This window comes from Abramis brama (genome assembly GCF_963993115.1).
Source record: "Abramis brama genome assembly, chromosome: 2".
In the NCBI taxonomy this organism is placed as follows: Eukaryota; Metazoa; Chordata; class Actinopteri; order Cypriniformes; family Leuciscidae; genus Abramis; species Abramis brama.
In genome coordinates this window covers 50,286,354-50,312,855 of record NC_139964.1, presented here as the reverse complement: position 1 = coordinate 50,312,855, position 26,502 = coordinate 50,286,354, and the positions used below count along the sequence as shown (strand labels likewise).

Sequence of the window (26,502 nt, the reverse complement as noted above, 5' to 3'; positions counted from 1 at the left end):
ATCACCATCCCCCCCATCTGTGGAGAATCAACAACTGGCTGACACTCTCAATGCATTCTATTGCAGGTTTGAGAAGCCCAGACTCACACCTCACACCCGCTCTGATGTGCACTTCACACATCCACCATCACCTCCTGCAACCCCTCTCCTCCCCCCTTCTGCCATCCAACCTGAGCTTAAGGTCTGCGTGGAGGACGTGAGCAGAGTCTTCAAAAAACAGAAGACTAGGAAAGCTTCAGGCCCAGACGGCATCTCATCTGCTTGTCTAAAAGCCTGTGCTGACCAACTGGCCCCAGTCTTCACGCAGATCTTCAACAGATCATTGGAGCAGTGTGAAGTTCCCTGCTGCTTCAAACGCTCCACTATCATCCCGGTTCCCAAAAAAACTAAAATCACTGGACTTAATGACTACAGACCTGTCGCTCTCACGTCTGTGGTCATGAAGTCGTTTGAAAGACTGGTGTTGGCCTATCTGAAGGACATCACTGGACCCCTGCTGGATCCCTTTCAGTTTGCTTACAGAGCAAACAGGTCTGTGGATGATGCAGTCAACATGGGACTGCACTATATCCTGCAACATCTTGACAGACCTGGGACTTATGCACGGATCTTATTCGTGGACTTCAGTTCGGCCTTCAATACCATCATCCCTGATCTTCTCACAGCCAAACTGACTCAGCTCTCCATGCCATCCTCAATCTGTCAGTGGATCTCCAGCTTCCTGACGGACCGGCAGCAGCTAGTGAGACTGGGGAAACTCACATCCAGGACCCTCACCATCAGCACTGGCGCCCCCCAAGGGTGCGTTCTCTCCCCACTGCTCTTCTCCCTTTACACTAATGACTGCACTTCTAAAGACCCCTCTGTCAAGCTCCTGAAATTTGCAGACGACACCACTGTCATCGGTCTCATCCAAAATGGTGACGAGTCTGCTTACAGACTGGGGGTTGAACAGCTGGCTGTCTGGTGCAGTTATAACAACCTTGAGCTGAACACACTCAAAACAGTGGAGATGATTGTGGACTTCAGGAGAAACACCCCAGCACTCCCCCCTCTCACCATCATGAACAGCACTGTGGAAGCAGTGGAGTCATTCAGGTTCCTGGGCTCTACCATCTCTCAGGACCTGAAGTGGGCAAATCACATTGACTCCATTGTGAAAAAGGCCCAGCAGAGACTGTACTTCCTTCGCCAGCTGAAGAAGTTCAATCTGCCACAGGAGCTGCTGATCCAGTTCTACTCAGCCATCATTGAGTCTGTTTTAAGCACTTCCATCACTGTCTGGTTTGGTTCAGCTTCCAAATTGGACATCAGGAGACTACAACGGACAGTCCGGACTGCAGAGAGGATTATTGGTGCCCCCCTGCCAACCCTCCAGGACCTGTACTCTTCCAGAGTGAGGAAGAGAGCAGGTAAAATCATCACAGACTCCACTCACCCTGGACACCACCTGTTTGAACTGTTACCGTCAGGACGGCGACACAGATCACTGGCCACAAGAACATCCAGGCACAGGAACAGTTTCTTTCCACAGGCCATTTCCCTTCTGAACACTTAACATGCCCCCAAGGCATATGCCTGTAAGTGCAATACTCCCACTGTCTAGTGCAATATTCTCTAACTCAGGTGATATTTATATCTATATTATTCATACTACTCAAAATACTGTAAATATGTTTATAATCTGTAACATGCGCTAGACTCCCACTGTCTGGTGCAATATTCTCTAACTCAGGTGATATTTATATTTATATTATTCATACTACTCAAAATACTGTAAATATGTTCATAATCTGTAAATGTTTATTCGGACTAAACCCAACTGTGACCCTACTTTTTTACTTTTATACAATTTTTATTTATTTTTTATATATTTTTATTCTTAGAATTTGTATTACTATGTTTCTTGTTGTATTTGTATTTGTATATGTGCACTGGAAGCTTCAGTACCAAGAAAAATTCCTTGTGGGTGCAAGCACACTTGGCAATAAAGCTCTTTCTGATTCTGATTCTTCAATAAAGGACAGAATGCCTAAAAACTGGACAGCAGGGCATTTCACTAGGTTTCGGAACAGATGTTTTTGCAGTCGCTCGTGTCGGTCTTAATCTTAAGACACTCATATCCTGACGAAGCACCTTTCAAAGTCAGACAGTCTCCTCTGAATCGGTCCGTCTCTCTCACTCTACAGTAGAACAGGGGTTTCTTTCAGTGCTCTGAGGAAAGGTAGAACGGTCAGACGAAAAGCTTTTTGAGAACCCTCCCCAGATCACTGGACACACACTGGTGCTCATTGTCCAATGTGGTCCTGATTGGGAAAGGAGAACTGTGGGAATAGACACTGCAAACCCTACTGTCTGCGGTCTAGACACTAACCTGATGTCTGATGTACAACTAATACTTGCATTCATTCAGCTGAACTCTCATCTGCTGTTCTGAGTGCTGCCAAAGACTTAAGATATACAAAGACAGTGCACTCGTATTACTATGAATGGGAGGCGGAATATTCAATATGGCGGAATAAGTCCCGCCTTGTTCTAAGTAAAAGCCAATCGCCAATTGATAAAGTCACTGCGTCACTGTAGAAGCTCCAGTTGTTATAGAAACAGTCATTGTTCTGAGATGCAAGCTTATGACGGCACATGCGCATTGGCTGGTCCAGTGTGAAAAATGCAGTTTTTTGTCATGATTTGAGCTTTTAATAACCAAAATTGATGAGACAATTGTCAGATTTCATTGGCAATTTCAAAAATGAAATTTACTTGTGAAAGCTTGGTGAACAGCTTTGGAGAATTTTATGTTTCCCCATTCAGAGAGAAAGAAGCTGCCCTTGCATGACTGAAATCGCTGCCTGAGAGGCGTTTCAAAGATGGCCGCTAAGTGAAATGACTTGCCTGAAAGGGATTTTGGTGCTGCAGATTCTGGTTGTATACTCAACAAATGCTCCAGAGATCAGCAGTTCCAGAGGAGAGGAACCATACAATGACTATGTAGACATAAACCCAACGCTTCATTAAATTCTTGCTTTAATGTAAACAGACAGTTTGGAGAATCTCACTGAGTTTCTCCACATCCTGTGGTCAAGCCCAATCAAATCCATTCATCACTGATCTTGGCCCCAAGTGGCCTGATGGGATTGAAGCAGTGCCCAAGTCAGGCTGATGGCCTCTACTCAGATATTAGCCTCCGACAATAAAAGCACAAGCATCTGCATCTGACACTGAAGCAATTTTGTTTGTTCCAGAAAGTCTGATAGGGCCACTCAAAACATTTTACATTGTTTAGCAAGGAGTATCACAATGCATAATTAATGATAGTGAGGTTGAAATTATTGGGGTAGGCTCTACATTAAAAATGCCTGAAGTGATTTATGGCAGTGGTTCTCAACTGGTTTTGATCAGGACCCAGATTTTATACTGACAATCCAACTGTTTATATTGTAAAAAAAAAAAAAAAAAAAAATTGGTTGTGTATAATACGCGTTTATTCTTATTGCATGGCATTTATTACCCATATTTATTAGTCTGGGATGCATTTTCTTTTACCTCACATAGGTTTTTCATGGTTTTGTTCAATCTGTTCATTTGTCTATTTTGGCTAGTTTCTATTAAGTGACATGACTTTGATACATCTCTAAAATGTCAAGAACACTTACATTAGTAACAGGTTCACAGCCTGCAAGTTGAGATACACTGATTTACGAAACAAAAAAAATCCTTACTACCCCTGACAAGGTTTTTTGTTGACAAGTTCTCAATACAAGTTTGTGAAAATGGTCAGCTTCTGTTGCGTTCCCAAATGAACATAAGCAACCCAAACTCTGAGAAGATGCAGAGATGCACTCAAGCACATCTCATAACAACCTGAACCTACAGAACTCACATCCTCCAGTCCAGAGTCTCAAAAGATCAGAAATAAAAAAATTAAATGTTAAATGTCAGTGTTGAATAACTCCACAGCAAATAAAATAATCAACCTTGAAGGTCTACTTTGAATGTTCAATCGAATTGGAAACCTGGAGTAATGGACTCAAGTCTAAAATAAAATCATGCATTTTATAATTGAGATATCAACTGAACAAAAATCAACAGAGAACGCCTTGAACCAGTGGATTTGCTAAAAATAAAATTACAATTCACTACCTCTCCAGTGTTTCTCCAGTGTAATCAGACCATTTTCTCAGAGGAAGCAAAGGTACCACAGATTCCCATGTTGATTACAAAGCCGTGAAGTCCCACAGGAAATCAAGAGCACATCAAGTGTTGGGGGCCTGGTTGCCATGGTAACTGTGGTGTGCATACAGGTGTCAGATGTGTCTTATCTAGTCAGAAATAAGAGCGTGCCAGAGGACCATAGGTGTGGGATCTTGGCGTGTTTTCATTCTGCTTTGTGAAAAATGTGGCATCAAATGAGAAATCAGTGTACATCAACTGTACATTATCTAAAGAAACAAAGAATCTAAATTATTGCATTAATAAATGTCCATGACCCAATTGTGTACATTGAGCACAATACAGTAGTTTAATCTTTCATTGCATATTTTTCCACTGCTGAAACTTATGCAAGTTGGTGTGGAAAATATTAAACAATAGCACTAGCCTAACATGATTTCATTCAATAAAATTGCAATGGGTAAAATCGAAGCTAACATTTCCTACTGAATATTAATTTCCCTCAAAAACTTAATATAAAGACAATGAAGGACTGTGAAACTTCATTTTTAGCAATTGCTCTTGTCAGCATACTAGCATATGTTTTTTCCAACATCTTAAGTTCAAGAAAGAGAGAATCCCCAGTTTTGAAAAATGGCATCCAGTGGTGAACACACAGTGACCTTTATACTGTAGCAGTGAGAGATGATGTGAAGGTGCTGCAGTTAAGAGCAAACCGGACATGAGTCTTCTAGCAGGCCACGTACAGACTTCCCCTCACAGTGACCGCCAGGCCTGAAGGATAAGGCAGTGGCCAGAGCTCACGAGAGAAAAAAGATCAGCAAAACATAATGGCTCCAGGAACAAAGAGGTGTGTGGGGGAAGTTCATCCATTAACATACCAAAAAGCCCCTTACATTCACTTTTAAAAGAACACTAGCAGTGAAATGCCCTCTCTCTGCTAAGTACTGGAAAACAATTGTGCTAGAGGCAATGACTGTCACAAAAACTAATGAGCTCCCTACCTAGACAAGGTTATGATGCCAAAATCTCAGTAGTGTGAAGCAATACCATTTCTCAATTCTAGATGCCAATGGGCCCTTTTCACATTTCCTGGGTTCCTAGAAGCGGATGGTCATTGGTCCAACGGTAAATGATAAAATGGCAAAAGATAAAAATCCAGATAGCATTTCTATGACCTTAAAAAAAGAAGTAGCTTATTGAGAGATTGATAACATTGGTCAGAAGAGAGAAACTCTTCACTCCCTCAGCTGTTTTATAAGAAAAACTCAAGCAGCAGCGTTAACTAGGTTTCTGCAATTTAAAGCAAAGGTAATAGGCTATATCACAAAGTATAGTGTTACAAATAGTGCATAATATTTTTAAGATAGATTTGCAATATTAACAATTGTGGAAATATGTGATATGCTATTGAACAAGTTATTCATTTAAATATTTATTAATACACAAATTTATACTAAAATACATAAAATTACATTTTTTTAAAAAAAGCTCTTTGGCTACATTTAAACTCAAAATCATATGCACAGTCATCGGCGACGATTGATCATTCTGACGGTGGGTTATGTTGTAACGCTAAATATAAAAAGGTAGAATTGTGTGCGTTACAACCCGCCGGGACCCGATGCGACATCCACCAATCAGAGAGGTTCCAGAACCTCTATTGATTTTTTGATTAATATTAAACAATGGAGAATCTGCACTGAGCTGATATTTTTACAAGTTTCAGTTTTTACCCACCTTCTAGCACTCCAACTGAGCCCGATTTAAAAATAAAATTCAAGTAAAATAAAATCAGAACCTTTGACATTCCAACTGAACGACATTTTAGGCATCATAGGCGCATTATTTGCAATGCCAGACAAAATGTTCTTACAATGCCGCAAAAGAAAAAACCCCAAGCTAGCAACTCACTAGGCTGAGAAAGATCTTCTGTATATACATGAGCAAAACACAGCAAAGCAGTCTGGCTTACAGAAGAATGAACAACCGCTATCCAGACGGCGAGGACAACAGAGGATTGGCAGGTCAGCAAACAAACAGACACGTGCCTGCACGCACATGCCTCTTGTTGGATAAGACGGAGGAAACACTGGCAAACGCCTGCACCACACAAACTCTACCTATGGTGTGCAGCCAGCAAAACACCAAATCGCACACACGCACATCTTTCTCAAGGCTTCAGGGAGACAAAAGAGGTAGTGGGTGCGCCCGAGGGCAGTGGAAAGACTCTGGAAAAGCTTAGCAGAGCAGCAGGGTTTATGCTACGCTGTTATCTCAGGCTCTGCAGAGAGACAGCCTTTGATGTGCTGAGCCACAGACTATAGGCGAGAGGAAACAGACTGGTTAAGTAAATGTAGGAAGGCAGACACACACACACACACACACACACACACACACACACACACACGCCAGTTAGCATATATCCCAAGGCCAACTCTCCAGCTAGGCAAACACCAGTTTGATTCATGGTTTGAAAGAGGAAAAAAAAAAAAAAAAAAAAAAAAAAGATGCCACACAAACATTAGAGACTGGTTTTGCCTATGGCTTCTGGGGGGGAAGGAACACTGTCTACAGTATGTGCTGTATTTCAACAATCAAGCATCTGTTGCAACTGCATTCAAGAGGATGAATGGGAAGGATGATTGTCATTGTCTGCATTCAAAGGGTGGCAGACAAATACAATTAAAGGTAAAGATAGCTAAATTCGTATGCCTTACTAAGATGCACCATGTTAGTATATGGTAAGATTTGCCATTTTGTTTACATGACTGACATAAAAGGATTTATTAGCATATTATCCTACTTATTACACTACACAATTACTTCATTCTGAAACTGGCAGTGCATATATTTATTTGATGGTTGAACATTTAAAAAATTAAGCAGTATTGTAAATATCACTTAATTTTCCAGTTGACCTAAATTATTTTATTAAATACTTGATTTTCTATTTTACAGTACAATAGTATTACTATTTCTCTTTTTTTTGTTTAATATTTTTATTCAATAATTACAATAAAAATAATTTAAATGGGTCAAAAAAGAATATGCCTATGAAAACAAGCAGAAAGAGGGTTTTTTTAACTGTACTGTTACTGAAAGAGGTTGGAGCTGGTTCTCTGGTTCTACTGGTTCTCAAGTGTGAACAAAGTTATCATATCAGGCTCAAAAAGAGTAAAAAGCCAGTTTTCAGCTTTTTAAAATTACTTTCTATGCAGATGCACTCCCAATTATTCTGGAATAATTCTTTCCAAATATTACCAAGTCATCAGGTGAAATTGCCTGTATTTTTATATAATCAAAATATTACAAAATCACAATGTCAGTTATTTTTCCAATATCGTGCAGCCCTATGAAATTTTACTTTACCAACAAGACAAATGCTGCAACGATACAAAATAAAATTTATATATTGTTAATATATATTTTTTAACTGCAAATCAACCTGGGATTAGTTGACCGGATGAGCAGATATATAGACATTTGGGGGAGCAGCAATTCTAAGAATTGGATTGCTGATTGATAAATCAGAATCATGTGACTAGAGTAATGAAACAGGATTATTGTATTAACAATAGTAACAATAAATATTAACTGCAGTTTCCACTGTCAAAAAAAGGGATGCCTGTGCTACATGGATAGCAGATGGCTAAGAAACAAGGACAAATTTGCTGTATTCCCATTTTAAATATAAAATATTTATCAAAAACTTCAAAGACAACTTTTTTGCCAAGCTAATAAACCACATAAAAATAAATTACAAAACATGAAGACAGAAAGTGAGAGGGAGAATGTGACTGTGTCTTTCTGTAGGGCTTTGTGGCTCAACTTCCTGTCTCTATAGGATTATCTTCACTAATAGTCCTTAAGTCAGTCTGAGTGAGCCACCAGATGCCCATTACTCTGCATACAGCCACATCTCCTCAGACATATGGACCCAACACATGGAAAGAGCTTTAAAGGTGGCTTATTCTACATGTGGCATTCAATTCTTCCACTGAAGTTCACCTTTAAGACTTCTACACTGTAAAAAAAAAAGAAAAGAAAAGAAAAGAAAAGAAAGACTGTTGCATTTAGTTATCAGTTATCACAACGTAATTTAGTTATAACTTCCCTTGATGGAACTTGAGAACTCAAATGTCAAGTTGTCGGTTAATACAGCTTCATATTTTAAAAGAACACTAGTAACAGACATTAAGCTAAAACAATTTAAAAAAAACTTAATTACAGTGCACTCTTAAAAGGAAAGGTTCTTTATTGAACCTTTCCTTTTAAGAGGCTTTTACATGTACTGTAAAAGGTTAATAGACATGAGCTAAAACAACATTAAAAAAACAACTTCATTACAGTGTACTCTTAAAAGGAAAGGTTCTTTATTGAAGTTTTTTACATGTACTGCGTTAGATTAAACTGAGAAGGGTCATAGTACTTGCATATTGTTGTCCTACTGTTAGTTTAACTGCTTCTATTGTTCTCATTTGTAAGTCGCTTTGGATAAAAGTGTCTGCTAAATGAATAAATGTAATGTAAATGTATTTGGCATTGATGGTTCCATCTTTAACATCCATGGAAGCTTTTCATTGCTCAAAAGGTTCTTTATAGTGGAAAGTTATTTAGATTATTAAAATGTTCTTCACACTAATAAAAAAAGGTCCACTGGAAGGTTCTTTGGAACCTGTGTGATATGTAAAATGATGACCCATGTTATGATTGGCTAATTTCCATAAACCAAAGTAGTTCATGCTGGTCAGAGTGGGTCAAGTTGCTAATCATTGTACAGGTGTCGTGGCTGGTCATGATAAAATGTCCATTGCTGTAAAGCCGTGTAAATATTTTCTATAGCACCATGACAAAAGAAAATCAGCTTTTTACCCAGTTGTGAATTTGACTTTGCAGTCGGAACTGAAAACGACAAGAAAAGTCTGTAACATAGAAAGATGACAAGAAAACACATCTTCATATAGAGCTGTTAATGCAAGCAGTGCACAATATAAAAATCCTTATAGCATGACCAGTGTAGTCCAATTCATGAGCAAATGACTCTTATGAACTGGTTCTTTAATGAATCGTTCAAGACGTAAGAACTCAGGCTTTACCAGTTTAAATCAGTCTGACAATTCCATCACAGAATTAGTCCAGAATTAGTAAATCGGAGTGATTATTGAATCAACTTCTGACTGTTTACTGACTGATTGGCAAGTCAGTATAGTAATGTGTAGTTAATGATACACATTTAGATTTTTTTTTCAACATTTCACATAAAAAATGTTTAAAAAATCATTAAAACATTTAATAAATGGACCGTATAAACAGGAGTTTGGTGTTGTAAAATGTTACAGTGTGAATTACTTTAAAAGACAAAGACCCTATATGACAAGATATGATTTCTTCAACCATGTACAAGGATACCAGATTTACAAAACTCAAACTATACAACAAGCCCTAATCCTTAGACAAGCAGTTCACTTTCTGTTCCTGATGACAGAGACTGAGGGACAAGTTTCTTCAGTGCCCTGGTGCAAAGAAAGGGGGGCCTGTGGCTACATGTGACAAAAGGTTTGATGGGCCTGTCCGTTCTGTAGAGACACATGCAGTCTGATCTCCGGCACCTGAGAATTCTGATGCATACAGTAAATAATTCAGCGTCAACGGGGTAGAGAGAAGATGTGAATGTGGGCCAACGAAAAAACAGACGTTCAGAGAGACGGATGGGCAGAGAAGCACCGCTGGGGTGAATTTTTCAGGAAAAACTGTTTTTGGACAATCTGTGAATTCAAGGAAGGTTAGGATCCAAAAGATGAAGTTCCTCCAAAGCAGTGAAAGGTTGTTTCACATGAGCTCTGAGAACTGTGCTAAAGGCAAGAGACTCGTTCAAGAATTCTAAATTATGCAAGATTTGGCACGTGTGAGTTTATTACTTAAAAAGCACAACAGGCTTTGGCTTCAAGGAGAGAAACATTCTTGGAAACTTCTCAGAATGACAGAAAACATCCAGAGTTTGACGTACAGTTCGAGACCCAAAAGAGTTTACTAAGCAAGTGTGTTGCAGATGGTTGGCTTGATTGAATCGGAATCGTCCTGCAGTGCCAGTGGAGGATGCTGGGATGCCACTGACCACAATTCCCCAAAGATCCATTCATATAGCCAAGGTGTTACCATGGAAACTGCTCTTCACTGGGGGGCCCCTTCTTCTGAAAGAAGCGTCCTGCATCACAGCAGTCAGTGTACAGATTGTGTTGGGCAGGAGATGGGGGTGTAAGACCTTCCTCGGAGAACCAAACGACAGAAGTGTTGGAATAAGAGAATAAGACAGCTCACTCTTATGGGCCATTTCATATGACTTGCATCAATGTTCCACAATGTGTTAAAACCTATGGAACGAAACATGAGCTACAGTGTTAACCAGCATCACTCAAACTTCATTCAGTTTCAACTGCTTTTAATTTCAATAGCAGACCACTCGAAGCTCAGCCAATGATTATCTAGTCTCAGCCTAAGACGTCTCAGCCTAAGACTGTTATCGTAGGAACATCGACTTTACATTTTCAAGATCCTAAAGACGAAGTGAAACAAAAACTGTGATTAGTTGCTTTACATGCCAGTAAAACGGTTCTTGGCCAATGAAAGCTGCAATGGAGTCCATACCTTCTGCCGTCAGTCTAAAGGTCTGGCTACGAGAGACTGATTACCAGACAAATCATATAAAATAAAGGTTCCAAGAGGGTTTTTTGCAGCAACGCCAAAGAAGAATCCTTTTAGATTCCCCAAAGACCCTTTCACTGAACCGGATGTTAAAGGTTATTCATGGAACCATAGATATAAAAAAATAACCTTTATTTTTAAGAGCTTTTGCAATGACATCCAATTTCCCACCCAAGTTTGTAGCTCTCACACATGGTTTATAGTACAAAGCAACAAGAAATATTAAAAAGTTCTTCTAAAGAAAACATCTACCTTATTGCTTTAATACTCTCCTCCTTTCAGGAATCTGATTTTGGTGTTTTCCCTTTACATCACTTTCATAAAAAAAAAGAAGCTCAAAATGAAGTTGTGAAGCTGTTTTCCTTTCTAAAACATCAAATAATTATGATCTGCATCAGCTGATCCACTTGGCCAAATAGGCCCACTGTCAATTCCTAATTCTACTGACAGCTTTGTCAAGTGATAGTAATTTTTATTATTTAGGATATTATTTTTAAACATCCATTTTTAATTTGTGTAAATGGTGGGTAAAATAAGTTTTCCCCATTTCAGCAAATCCCATTTACTGTCTTTGAACAGTATTATGCATATTGGCCACCCTACATTTTAATTGGTATATGCCACTAGAAAAAACACATGGGTTGACTACTAGTACCACTGTTTTTACTGTTACGGTTTTTAAAAATCGTATACACTTTCTGCTTTCTTGCGATCTAGTGTTTTTATAATATCTGCACTTCTATGATAATACTTGCAGCACTTTTCGTATGGAAGTCAAAGCAGCCGTGCACTACGGCCCTAACGCAAGTCATGTGAAAGGGCACTTAAGACGAAGGCAGACTTTTTCCTGAAGTGGATGAGGGGTTCCCACGTGAAATCATGATAATTCTTTTGTCATCCAAAACTGATGTGAAACTCATAAATCTCACATTTGTTGATCATAGTTCATGTGAAGTATTGTGAAATCACTTGGTCTCATGGAATACAGGGCCAAGCGAAGGAACTGGATTTTTTTTTTTTTTATACTGATGTTCGGGGGAGTTGGTGGGGGGCAGGGCAGCTGTTGGGTCCCAGGGTGAAACCACAAAGACACAGAGGACACAAAGAGCTCAAGACAATGCAGAGGGCTACCCTTTCACAACCTCTCACGAGCCATATTGAGAGCTAAAGCAAAATACCCTGGTGGAGGTAATCCTTTTATATTTTCAGAGAGTGAGTTGATACAGCAGCATGCACGGACAGACAGAGAAAAAGCTTTTCTGTAATGCTCGAACACTTTCCAGGACACAATCCAAAGTATTCACTAATCAAAATATACACAAACAGACATTATCCAGAATCGACAGTCAAGCTACTTTAATTCAGTAATGCAGCATCTGAGAAATGTAACTTCCACTAAAGAACAATTATTAAATCAATATACAATCTATCTTGTACAATAAAACACTGATACATGCGTTTTCATATTCTACAGCTCACTAAAGCCCCTTTCACACAGAGAGTTGATCCTAGAAAATTGCCATAGAACTGCTAGAGTGCCTTCTGTGTGAATGCAAACACGTCCCGGGATCGATCCCGGGATGTGGACCTACCTAGTAACATTGCTGCGATCAGTCCTGGGACGCACCATCTGAAGGCAGCAGGACCAATGCCGTAAGGGGTGTGTCGTAGTAGTGATGACGCTGAAGCTGAGATCATTCACTAGAGTAGTGGAACGGTACGCGATGTGCTAGTTTATGATCGAATCAGAAAAAAAATAAAAATAAATGAACTAGCGTGGATTCTCGAGAGAGAAATCGCAGATCATAAGCATACTCAAGACATTGCGGTGACATTAAATGTCACATCCTGATGTCACGTGCATTTACAGGGTGTGTGTGAACGCACGCACTGATTCCAGAAAAATCACTGGCATTGTGAATGAACCAAAATCAAACGATCCGAGACAAATCCCGGGACACATTATCAGTGTATTTTCCGGAATCTCGGTGTGAAAGTTGCTTTAAAGAGATAGTTTATGAAATGTTTAGTTTAGAAATGTTTCACTGACTCATGACATTCCAAGCCTGTAGGACCTTTTCTTCTGCAGAACACAAACAAATATATTTTGAAGAATGTAGAATTGTTGACGATTAAGGATGAAAAAACACTGGACACCACTGGCTTGCATTGTATGGAAAATATCTTCTTTTGTGTTCAACATAAGAAAACAATCCATGTATTGCCTGGAATGACATGAGGGTGAGTAAATGACAGTTCTTTTTTGGGTGAATTCTCTCACTTATGAAAAAGCAAGCAAGTCTAATTTCTTGTTCCAGCTGTCAGTAGTGGGAAAACTCGAGTTTCAGCACTTCCGATCTCAAAGCGTTCCATTGATTCTGCTTTCTAGATAAGTTGGAAATCCAAGTTGCCAAATATAGCTGAAAATAACCAAACTGAACGCAGCTTATGTAGGAAGAGGCGTGTTGTTTGGAAGCATTGTGGATCCCCAACACTAAATGGGGATCTCAGACAACTTTAGAAAATGAAACGTCATAATGAGGAGTTGAGTGAAGATGATGAGCTTATAAAATAATCTAAGAATAATAAATATCTATTCTATTCTATATCTATCTCTAAAAATATCTAAAGATCAGTGTATGGAAAGCACGTCTGTAACTAATGGTTTAAAGTTCCCCCCTTTTTTTAAGGTTTGCTTTATGTAACCATTTAGTCGTGATTCCATCTATAAATAAGTTATAGAAATGCATATTTTTCAAAATGTTCAATTTCAGATGTAGTTATTTTTGGTTACTGTCACCATATAATTTAATCTCGTTTAGGCCACGTTACGTTTTAGGCTTGAATGTGTCATGTTGTAATAATGAACTTGAGATTCCCAGGTGCACTTGACTGCATTATCAGCTTCTCGCCAATAGACTGAACACCTAATACGCATGCGCATGACGTCACAGTTTTTACAAATTCACGTTTTTGAAGTTTACACGGAGATGATAATGGCATTGTTTTCAAAAACTTGCACTTTGAAACCTGTTATCAAATGTATGCACTTTCAGGTCCCCAAAACGCTGTTGTCATGTAAATGAACGGCCAAAACGCATACATTTTTTGAAAATGGTGTGGCCCTGTGGTAATTATTTGACACTTAGCTAACTGGCAAACTCCAGTAGTAACGAAACGATCGATTTTGAATTCCTTCATGGAATCTAACGGGTATAAACCTTAATTTAACAATTAAATAATAAATTATAAAGAAACTTAACACCTATAGGATTCCACTGTAGATGCCATCTTCTGGTCAGACGTGGGAATTCATTCTCACACTGCATTATAGGTATTTTCTAGCCGTTGAGTGTAGATCAGTTGTACACTTGTTATTGCGATGCAATGTGAGATTGAATGAGTGCACTGAATGTCCACTATGGATTAGGACACCACTACAAATGGCTGCCCCCCCAAATAGTGCCCTGTTTCAGAATGGTGTTTGAGCAGGACCGAGCTAAATCCTGCAGAAAAGTGGCCCTCCAGGAGCCTCCCTTATTTAGGTGTAGCAATTCACAAGGAGAAATATTAGTTTTCCAGACCACAATGAAAGCAAAAGTAAATCTGCAGCTGGCTGGTTAGAAATGATGCTTCAGCAAGTAAAGCTGGGGAAGGATATCACTACATTTGCTGGATGTTGTGGTACATGTAGCCTAATGTTCTCCCAGCTTCCTATGATCTCTTAAAACCTCTTCATGCAAATTAGAGCCAGGGGCTGGATAGCAAAGCTCTGAATTATTGACACTGCCCTTGCTTACAGTGTCCAGAACCTCTGCACACAATCTCTGAGGACCAGAGCAAAGCTGAAATTGGGCCATAAAGAATGAAGGAATTGAGGGAGGTAAAAACATTCTAAACTTTAAAGCTGAAGTGTATATTTTGAGATGTTAAAATGCTTTCTCCTATCCCAGCCTAACATGCAACAATAACTATAAGCCTTCTGCAGGCTGATTTCCTCGTAAAATGGAAATTCACGAGTTCACGTTTGACAACAAATGTGAGCACGTGGCGCAAGTGTGTTCTGAAGCGGCAATCACTTCTCGTGCAAGCTTCACAACGTGCTGACGTTTGTCAAACGTGAACTTATGAAGCTGCGTATGACAGTTGGCCAGAAGCATTGGTTTATAATATTTGGTTAAAATATTAGCATTTATTTTTACACAATGATCAATCTGTTTTAGAAGACAATAATTCATCAACCGCGGTCATATGGTTTACTAAGGGTGCTCCGATCATGATTTTCGGGGCCGATCACCGAACACTGAAAGCAGTATCGGCCAATACCAATCACCAAAATAAATACTAGGCATAACTAGTTATTTAGGGGTCATTTAGCCATTTTTAACATCAACATATAAATTAAGTATCAAAATTAAGAGATAAGAAAGTATCATAAATTGACAACTCATTTATTAGCAAGCAACATATTCCATTCCCTCTCATAGAGGTAATTAGAAACGTATTGCTTTCCTGTGAAATAATAATAATAATAATAATAAATAAAAAAAGAATAAACAGTCTTTATCAGCAGGAAGTAGGCTAATCAAATGTAAAACAACACTGCATAGTCTTCACTGTATAAATTAAATAGATTATTCCTACTAAATCTAAAGAGCAGCGAGTTCTTTGATAAATACAATTTTAATTCTGTCATCATTTACTCACCGCCGACCTGTATGAATTTCTTTCTTTTGCTGAACACAAAAGATGATAAAGATATTTTGTAGAATGTCAGTGGCCAAACAGTTGATGGACCCATTGACTTCCAAAGTATTTTTTTCCCATACTATGGAAATAAATGCGAGCCATCAACTGTTTGGCCACCGACATTCTCCAAAATATCTTGTGTGTTGTTCAACAGAAGAAAAAAATTCATACAGGTTTGGAACAACTGAATGAATGAATCTTATGGATTACCATCGTGTTCACTGGTTTTTGAAGCATCCCATACACTTGCATTATATGGACTCAAAGGGATGGATTATTTGTCTAAAAATAATAGTTGCTGTTCATCTGAAGTTTTTGCTCCGAGTCCTAACACACGATCGGTTTCTCATTTTATTTTGGCCGATCTCTATTCCGGACTTGCGCACAAACTGCATTACAATCATTTCCCAAAATGTAATTTGTGTGGAAATATTAACTCTGTAAACAGGACGTTAACAGAGGTCAGAGACAGAACACGCTGAAGACGGACGCAAAGAGGAAAACAGAGACACGCCAACAGAGAAATTACTGTAGCAGTCACACTCACAGGTATATACATATATATCAAATTGGGGGAGGGGGGTTATATGACAGACTGTCTTCGGAAAAGCTTTGATTGCATTACCTTTACTTCTTACCTCCGTATAATGCCTGTTTATAAGCGCAGCACTGCTTTTTGTACAGCAGTAACAGAGGAAATGCTATTTCGCTGTTGTTCCATAAGCGCCACCTACTGTCTGAGAGTGAATTTACATTTTCATTCAGTCTGTCTGCTGTTTTTGTTTTGTGCAGGTGTGTCTTATGTAGCTTAATTTACCTAATCAAAAGACAGACCATTTTGTTTTTACTTTATATCCTAACTATACACCCTGTGGGGAAAATCAAGTTAACCAAATTCATAAGTCGACACCATTACGCAGAGTATTTTCTCCTTAAAACTGCAGTGAAAAAAAAGACAGTCTCAAAAACACGGCTTGAATTCGCCGGTGTTTCTTACGTCACAAACTACTAGTAACCAATCACGTCAAAATGCAGGCGGGCTTTAGCATATCATTAACTGCTGCGTAGCAGACAACACCTGTTTTGCAGATTTGTGTTGTGAGGGATTCTATTCAGGGGGGTGAATAAGTCATTAAAAGTTGCAGTTTCAGTTAAATTTGGGGAAACCACTTGAAACGTGTTGTGTTGAGCCATTTCAATTACTTTTGTTTGATGTGTTCATTGCAAACAGCTGAAAGTCTATACATTTTGCCAATAAACATGAGTTGCAATGGGGGTTGAATAATTTTGATTACAACTGTATGCTTTTCTCCACTGACTTTCTATGATGTTCAAAGTGTTTCTGATGATGCTGATTTTTAGAAGGCAGACTGAGATGGAAAATGGGAACACAATAGCAAGACATTATTAGCTGTTTGATCAAGGCAAAGGCTAATCATTAATTACCATTATGTGTCCGAAGTTGTAGAGTGATACATAAAACGCGTTACCATTCTGATACATCAAGTTGTAGACGAGGATGTACGAGTATACTAAATATACTAAATGAAGCAAGGGTATAGAGCTACATTCAAGCTATTTTGAGGCATGAATTTAAATGTGCCATTTTGGTGATCAAAGATAAGTTAAGGAATCAAATTATTGACTACAGGGGGACTTAAATTCAAAAACAATAGCATCTTTGGATCGTGATTAAATTCAGTGGTTGCCTCTAATTTCAAATGGCTATCTTTTGCCTGTTATAGAGCAAATAAACGAATCAATTTGCTTAAGGGGGGGGGGGGGGGGAGTAAATAAACATCGGCAATCACTATTTGCTATCACCAAATTTGCTTGTAAAAAAAACTTAATCAGCAATGAAAAATCTAAATCTCATCCCTAAAATAGAAAATCATTTCATTAACCCAATTCCATTTGAAACTACACACTTCAGCTTTAAATGCTTGAGAAGAGATCTAATGAAAAGAGCGGTGGAGTGGAATAAGACCAGGTGTGAGGATTACATCTATATTCACAGATTACCTGTGACAAGACAAGCTCTTCCTGGATGAAGTTTTTAGAGGAGATCACTACAGAATAAGACAAATCCGATTTCCAAATTTCTAGACATTCATCAAACATTAGATGTTTTGTGAGGCTGGACTAACAGCGCAAGTCATCTGTGGGGTTTGAATAGAGGATGGAATCAGTCAAGTGACTAGTCACATGATTGGCCTGCTGTGACACACCTGCACATACAGGAAAGAGAAATGAACTGAACACAGTGAAAGCGAAGAAACACCCTGCACCCTTTCATCACCAGACAGTGTGTTTAAAACAACTTCACACACAGCAGTTAACGCTCAATACACAGATAGTGTCGATGCTCAAAAGACTTTTGGCACAGCAACAGGAATAAGGGAGATAATGCATATTAATCATCGGTGTTAATAGCACACAACAAGTTCTGTTTCCTCAACAAATTAAGCCCAATTTTCTTGGAAACAGAGTGGTGCAACTCTAGAGACACGCAAAACATAATGACTGAGGTGGCATACATTTCTCAATCTGCAAAGATCCAATGGAAACAGTGAAGGAAAATATTGAGAAAGTAAAGAGCTCATTACAGCAAAGCAAATAAACACTCCATAATTCATCAGAAGTGGGACAGGGAGGCAGTGTGTTCACAAGTGTGATTCACAGAGCAACACAAGAATTCACCACCCATACAGCAAGGGCATTCACCCAAGACATAAAAAATAAACAATAAAAAAAAGAAGAAAAAAAAAAGAGATAAACAGAGCAAAAATAATCTCTCCAAATGGAATTGAAGAGACATTTGTGGAGAAATGAAGCCTTAGTTTGCAGTGTTTTGTTTAGATTTTCTACCAAACTTTGTTTTGGCTACAGTAATAGGAACATAAGAGTCAGGAAGTAAAATTATCAGTCATGATCAGATCAGTTCTATTATGCTAACATCAATATTTCTCACAATGCTTTAGATAACAGAAAGACCAGCGTTTGAAAAGGCAAGTGTTTGTGAGCAGAGCTCTCAAACTATACAGACACTTTTACTTTAAACTAGACACAGGCCAGGGTGGTCAACTACTCATCCAACAACCGACTAGTCAATCACATAACTGACTAGTCAGCACATCACTACAACAGCCAAATGAAAAAGAAAAAACTGTTTGACTGTCCAGCTGTGGGTTTGCTAACGGTATTACCCTAAGCCAAACATCCAATTAGTAGCTAGCTAATAGCTTTAGTAGCTTTCTTTCAGAAGGGTTGCGTATAAATTTATTACCTTCAACAATACATTAAGACAAATCAATCAGGTTACATTAAAGCACATTGTTCTGCTCCTGGGATGCACATAAGAAGTTTTGCACCAATCTAGACTGGAGCCAGTACTGAGGCTGCAGGTTATAGATATTTAGCCCATTTATCTGCTGAAACTAGTCTGTTAGTTACCCTACTAAAGGGATGTTTTTAGGGCACAAAGCACATGTCCAAAAGGGAGCTAATTGACGTCACAGAACATAATTAAACAAGCCTTCCTTGACAAGCTGTTCAGACAACCCACTAAATAGCCAATTAAAATATGTAGTTTTGCCTACCTAAAACTAAGGGATGTACAGTGTGTAGTCAGCTAATTGTTATGCAAAAGAAACCTCTTCAGAGTGATACAAGAGCCCACTTCAAAAGTATCCCTCTTATTATGTAGCTACTTGCCAAATTACTAAATAATCAAACAAGAAAAAAAGAAAAGAAAAAAACATTTCCTCAAGATGTCTCACAATACATGCTTGAGCAGTCGGTTATCAGTTGTAGTCGTGGAATAACAGACCGCAGGATGACACAGTTGAAGAATCAGAATTGAGTATTGCAGGTCAGGGAGCAGTGTAAAAATATAATGAATGATACATGGACAAATTTGTGAAAGGCCTGCAAGTACCAGGTAAAGCAAACAATGAATCTACTTCAAATGTCACTATACCAAAACAATGCGTCTACACCAGACACAAGCGGGGCGACAAAAGCAAATAGAACCCATTATAATCAGCAATGCTGTCTACAATGGATGTGTTGCACGACAATACAAATTCCCAACAGGTTCACCAGTACAACGGTTGGTAATGAAGAGAGACCACAGTGTTTTGCATGCCTCAAAAAACTATCTTCTGACAGTATGAAGCCAAAAAAGTTAAGATGCCACTTCACATCACAAACACAAAGAGAATCCCATTGAAGTTGGGAAGTTGAAGTTGTAGTTGTAGGCTACTGTATTAATAGCAGTGTTTCAAATAAATCCTATAGGATTTTGCAAGCAAGGTCAGAGTGCCTTTATGAGGGTATGTTTGTACTTTATGTATCAGTATGGGGCTTAAAAATATTTTTGGTAACACTTTATAAGGTCTCATTTGTTCACATTAGTTTATGCATTACATAAGCATTTATTAAGCATTGTTAATGTTAGTTAATAAAAATACAATTGAGCATATTAGTCTTGCGCAAGACAGATTTTCATTAACTGATGTTAACATTTCACTTAAAAAATGTATTAGTAAATGTAGAAATGTAAATTAAGATTAAAGTATTGTTCATGTTAGATCATTTAGTTAACACGTTAAATGAAACCTTATTGAAAAATAAAGTCACTTTAAGACAAGCCATGTGCAAATTCAACACCAGTGCTGAGTATTTCCTCCTTAAAACTGCAGTGAAAAAAAGACAAAACAAGCCAGGTTATCCCAGTACATTTTTCTGTTGATATGAAAAATCATGTATATTTAGCAATGTATAGGGTGAATTGTGTATGATGAATATTACGATGTTATGATGAACTAAATGCCTTTCTCCACTGACGTTCTAAGTTGTTCTAAGCGTTTCTAAGGATGCTGATTTTTAGAAGGCAGCCGTCTGACTCTGAGGTGGTGAATGGGAACATGGTTTGTGTAACATTAGCAACACATTACTAGCTGTTTGATAACGTAGTCAAGCCAGAGGCCAATCATATACCGTTATGTGTCCGACATTGTAGAGAGTGAAACATAAAACGTGTTAAGGCGGGGCTCATTTGCATATACATGGTTCCACATATAGGGCCTACTAAATGAAGCAAGAGTGTAGAGTTACATTCAAGCTATTTTAAGGCATGAATAAAAAAAAAATTCTCAGGAAAAACATTTAAATGTGTCATTTTGGTGATCAAAGATGAGTTTTTGGATACAATTATTGACTACAGGGGGAGAACTGATTCACCAAACTCCCAGAGAAATTCACCCCTGAGAGAATCTCCATCCTCTGCTTGTCTAATTGTTGTGAGAGCGCATGAAAAAGCAGTAACACTCCCTGGCAACTCACACCTCCATTAAAGCAGAAGACATGACAGTCACGTGACCATTGCCTTTTTTATTCCCCAGCACAACAAGTGAAAAGAGAACCATTCAAAAACTCATAAGGTATTGAGTGCACAAAGATTAAAGGGATAGTTAACCCAAAAATGAAAATTCTGTCAACATTTGCTCACCCTCACGTCCTTCCAAACCTATATCACTTTATTTCTTCTGTGGAAGACAAAAGATATTTTAAGAAATGTTTTAACTATTTGTTGTCAATACAATGGCGGGTTACCAATATTCTTCAATATATCATCTTGTGTTACACAGAAGATGAAAACAAAAAGTGTTAAAAGTTTAGAAGCACGTGAGGGTGAATAAACAACAGAATTTGCAACCATGGTGCATCATGAAGCTCAGCCAAAAAACAGCCACTGTTCAACACCACCAATTACGTCTGAGTCTCTACATTAGATATGTGCATGTTTAGAACAAACCATAGAACAACCCACAACCCATGTGATAAATAATATGCAAAAATGTGAAATGTTCACACCAAGAACTATAAAAAAGTTGCAATCATTGCTATAATTCTGTGAGAATAGAGAAGTCAACAGAACAACTATAACAAAAGCAACATGACATAATATTGTTGGAACTACGTTTAAAAAAATAATCCAGCTGATGAAAGATAAAAGCATTGACAGAGATTGTAAAGAGCTTGAGAATTTAAAGCGAAATACAACATATCCACACTTTAACAGAACATTATTAGGGATCCGCGATATACTGGCCTGATAAGAAAATTGGCCGATTCATTAAAGCTGATAAATGGATTTTTCCCTTCAGCTGAGACACTTCAGACGCCATTAAGTGTTCACCATGATGGTTTTGAATTGCTTGAAATATGATTGGAATCACTTCAAAAAAGGAAGATACAATTCAGTGCAACATGTGCAAAACAAGTCTGTCATATGGGCAACAAATAATAACGAGAACATTATAATTTTGTGCTTGGGACATGACTTTTAATGGTGAGACTTGATTTTGCAATCAGGCTCTCAAGTTAAATAAAAACTTGGATTTAGATTTATCAGCCAATATATCAGTTATTGACTTTCAAATGTAAATAATTATAGGTTATCTGTATCGGCCAAAATGTTCATATGCATCCCTAAACATTATCTTAATTTGGTGTGGAAGCTAGATACAGTTAGCCTACCTCTATACTTATCGTTCTTGGTGGGCTAACATAGGCTACTGAACTTTTATTTGTAGATGAGTAACCAGCTAAAATATATACAAATGTGTAATAAACGAATGAAGAAGAGATGTTCCAAATCAGCAGAAATAAGCAAAGCTAGCTACAGAGTTCTATGCTTCAGTCTTGTAGTGTGCAGCTGTGCACTTGCCTTAAGCCGAAATCCACAGTTAAGTGAATTAAGAGCTGATTTATCAGCAGACATACAAGAAGATTTCCCAGTCTTGGAAGACTTGGAGAAGCCCTTTTACTCTCAAATTCATTAACATATAGCAGACCTTTCAACTGAGCAACAGAATCAATTATCTCCCATCAAAGGAGAAGCAGAATGCGAGTGAACTTCAAGAAAACTCGCTGGTAGTGAACACCTGGAGGAGTCCAGAGAATACAAAGGGAGTCTGCAGTGAAAGGCTGCTGATTGCTGCAACCCTTTAAAACCAAGACTATCTTTAAATCAAAACCACACAGCAGACCTGCTCTTATTTTAGCTGAGTGCCGTTAAGAAGTGGTTGGCCTGGAAAAAAAAATTCTGTTCAAAGAGCCACATCAGATGACCCGGTTCCTTTCTCTCATCTCCCAATCCGGTCATGCCTTCTTGTATGCTCTCTTTGTGTCTTGTCAAAACATTAAGGGCATTCAGCAAGTCACAAAGATCCATACGGGAGATGCAAAAGACTAAACCTTGTCGTCTTTCTTAGTGTAAAAGCCACAGTGTGAAAGAACTCAAAATATTAGCATTGACAGATATAGCGCTTCACCCACCCCTATAATGCAGGAGGGAGATTCCGGCGTTTCTCACATGGAAATGGATGTTGTGGAAAGGGTGTGAGAGGACGAGGACGAAAAAGCTTGCACACTATCCTCTGTGTTTCCTGTTTTTTTTTCCCTCTCTCCCTTCCTTCCAATTTTATCAAACCCTTTCCATTGTATCCCAGAGTGACCTACAAACTTCATAAACTTAAAAAAACAAACCTAGTAAACCTAATGGGTCTGTGCATCACCGTCCTGATGCTTTAACTTTACAACAGGTGATAACAACTACTAAAACTAGAGGCACATTGCTTGGAGACAGCTTTTAAACTTGCAAACTGACCTCTGTCTGTTCTCTAGAGAAACCCTCCCTCCCTCCTCCTTCCAAACAAAACTTTATTTGACAACAGATATTACATAAACACATTCAATAGATGGCATTACAAACCCTGTAAAACAAGTTACATAATATTACAGATGATGCTGAAACTTTTAAACGCAAGAACCTGAACTTAAATAGCAGCCCAAATCTCCTTGGTTTATTAATTATTATAAAAGGAAAGCATTTAACTATAAATGCCAAAAAAAAAGAAAAAAAGTTTTGTATAGCCATGTGTTCACACGGTGTAGTTGTTTTCATTTGTTCAATCACCTGAGGTTGCAGAGATGGATGAAAAGTTCTGTTATTATTAATATTTTGTGTACGCTGTATTTGAAACTTCCTGAAGAGTTTGAGAGAAAAAAACTATCCTTTGACAAACTTGCATCGGCTGTAGTCGGTGCTAACATGTGCTTGTCTCGCGACCTGCACGCGCTGCACATAAATCTGTACGTTTTAATAATTTCACACTTACAACGTGCAAACCAGGTTAATATTTTCCTGAAAATGCCTATTAAAAAGCGAAAACTCTGTGCGGATATTGGCGGGTACTTCACGTGGATTTAAAGCCCTTCTGGGAGGCGGCAGTGGCAAAGGCTGAGCGTCGATTGTTAGCTAGCTAAGCTAACGTGCTAGGTTAACAGCTATCAGATGTTCCAGCTGCCTTTGGTGACACGGGCACAAAATGGAGCACTTTATCTTAGAAATGTCATTCTAGAGGAAAATCGGGTAAACATATTTATAAACCAGCTTGTCTTTCGATTGTCCAGCTGTGGGTGCGCTAAAAGTGTTAGCTTAAGCTAAACCTCTTGTCGCTAACCGGCTAAACAAGAGAAAATCACAATGAATACTACTATTACTTATAAGTTTAGTGATCTTTACCAATCCAAACCGCCAAACGATCTCAGATATATATATAAACACACCGTATAAACAGTGTAGTAAATCATCCAATGCATTAAGAGGGCAACAACAACGTTGTCTATCTGATGTGAAGTTACATTTTCACCAAACGAGAAAATTGTTTAATTTATGAAATCTGAAGTGCGTGTCAAATCTGTATGAGCAAACAAGCAAAGCAGCGGAAAAGCAAAAAGACAGTAGCTCAAGCTTTTCTATATTAGGTTTGTTTTATGCAGCTACAAAACTACTAAACACTGTATTTGGTGTACGTCCTATTTCTTGGGTTAAAATAGTTTAACTGTTACCGACAATAACAACAGTTGCGAAATAGTGCATGCGAGTGATTCCTATTATTATAAGTGAAACACTGCAGTTATAAATACCATGCGAACCTGCTTCAACAGACCAGATAGGCACTCTGAACAGAAGCACATCATAAGCAGCGGTACATATACTAAATATTATATACACGAGAAAAGGCCATGCAGTCAGCTTCATATGTTCAATAACTGCATGACGTTGTGTATTGAAGCTGATCACATGGCCCTTTACTCCTACAATTTCAGCCTTGCATGGTCAAGTTTGCGTTTCTGCAAAACACTGCATTTAAACAAGATGTTTTATTAGACAAATGCATGTATTTACCCTGGAAACTGATGGAAAGACGAACAAAAAAAGCTCCTGTGTATAGGAGGTCAGTTAGTTCCCCCAGATATCCTATCCAGAGTCCAGTTACGGTCACCGGTCTCTCCTCTTCTCCTCTCCGGTTTGCCCGAAAGAAAGATGAAACGATCCTCTGAAAACGAGTTGAAGTTTTACAAGCACAAACCAAACATTTTCATCCGATGAAATAAAGTAGGAGCGTTACGCGCACCCTTCCAGTCCATGAACCAGGGAGAGCTTTTATCAATTATTTATCTTCTGAAAAAAGTAAAATCCCCCTGTAATAATATGTGACCGATCTGAAGAACGCTAGGGATACGGCACACGACTCCGATGCTTCTCCGTTAAAGCGCGATCGCCTTTATCCAACCGATTCCTGTACGACTCCCTGTCAACCGATGATGGCGTCACCGTGTCGTCTAGGAACGTCATCGTGTCGCTTAATTAAGACGTAATTACGTTGCCAATGCCTTGTGGAGTGCGGACTGTTAGGATCTGGACTGAAAGACTGAAGGAACTTAGTCTGGACTGAGGGTCTCTGGAGTATGGTTGTAATGTAATGACAATGACGATGGCTGTTGTTAATGTTTTTTGTGTTTTTTTGTTTTGCTGTTATCTTCTACAAGCATTTAATAAAAAATAAATAAATAATAAAAAAGTGCGGACTGTTAGGGGCCGACAAACATTTTAGATTAGGCCTACAATGGTTTCATTTTAAAGCACGATTTTAGGCAAAAACCTTCTGGTAAAAAAAATATATATAATAAGATGTTCAAAAGTTACTGTAGTTCTTCTCTCTTACAGTGCACAGACAAACAAGACATGTACGTGTTTTTAACCTTTACTTAAATATTGTATTTTTTTTAAACACTTCTTTATTGTTTTTAAAAAGTTATTATTATCCATCTTTATTTTATTTTATTAAAACAAAATATTAGCCTATTGATTTATGTTGTGTTGCACATTTTTCGAAAGAGAATCTGTCAGATAAAATAGGCTACTTTACATAACTCAACAATAAAAAATAAAAAAAACACCTAATAGTGCAACAGGAATCCACAGATAAGCTGCAAAAACACTGCAATCTAAAAGCACAACAAATATAAACTGTTTTAGATCGATAATAACTAACAAATAGATCTGTATGTAGCTTAATCATTAATAAACGAGTACAGGTCAACACATTCAAAACCTTACTGTATCTGCACGCATGACCCTGATCAACAGGGGTTTAAATCCAAACAGATCAGACAAGACTGGAGAGGGAACAATCTAATGAGTTCCATCTGGTGTTGTTTTCCACCACTGTTACACTGAAAGTGCAACGGTTCTGCTGGACCGCATGACAGCACTTGCCTAAAAGTTAAAAGGCTTCACTCAAAGGTAAATAATGTTCTTTCATAATCCCATAGTATTCCAGACCTTTGGCATTAGAGAATGCACTCAGATGTAGAACAAAAACAAAGTTCACTTTATTGAATAAGTGCAGCATGAAATATAACTATGGTCATGTGTAGATAAGATTATGGTTTATTTAGGTAAAAAAGATGTTAAGTGTATTCCTTCCTATATAGTCTACTGAAATTACCAATTTGTTTACT

The 26,502-nt window shown here is 38.2% G+C and overlaps 1 protein-coding gene across 1 annotated transcript in view; it reads right to left on the bottom strand.

Moving 5' to 3' along the window:
- Positions 1 to 25,315, bottom strand: part of fbxw7 (F-box and WD repeat domain containing 7) — a 162,669-nt gene extending 137,354 nt beyond the window's left edge. Inside the window, exon 1 of the mRNA XM_084094239.1 lies at positions 24,884 to 25,315. The gene's annotated coding sequence lies outside the window, so the exon portion shown is untranslated. The remainder of the gene's footprint in view (positions 1 to 24,883) is intronic.
- Between the last annotated feature and the right edge of the window lie 1,187 nt (positions 25,316 to 26,502).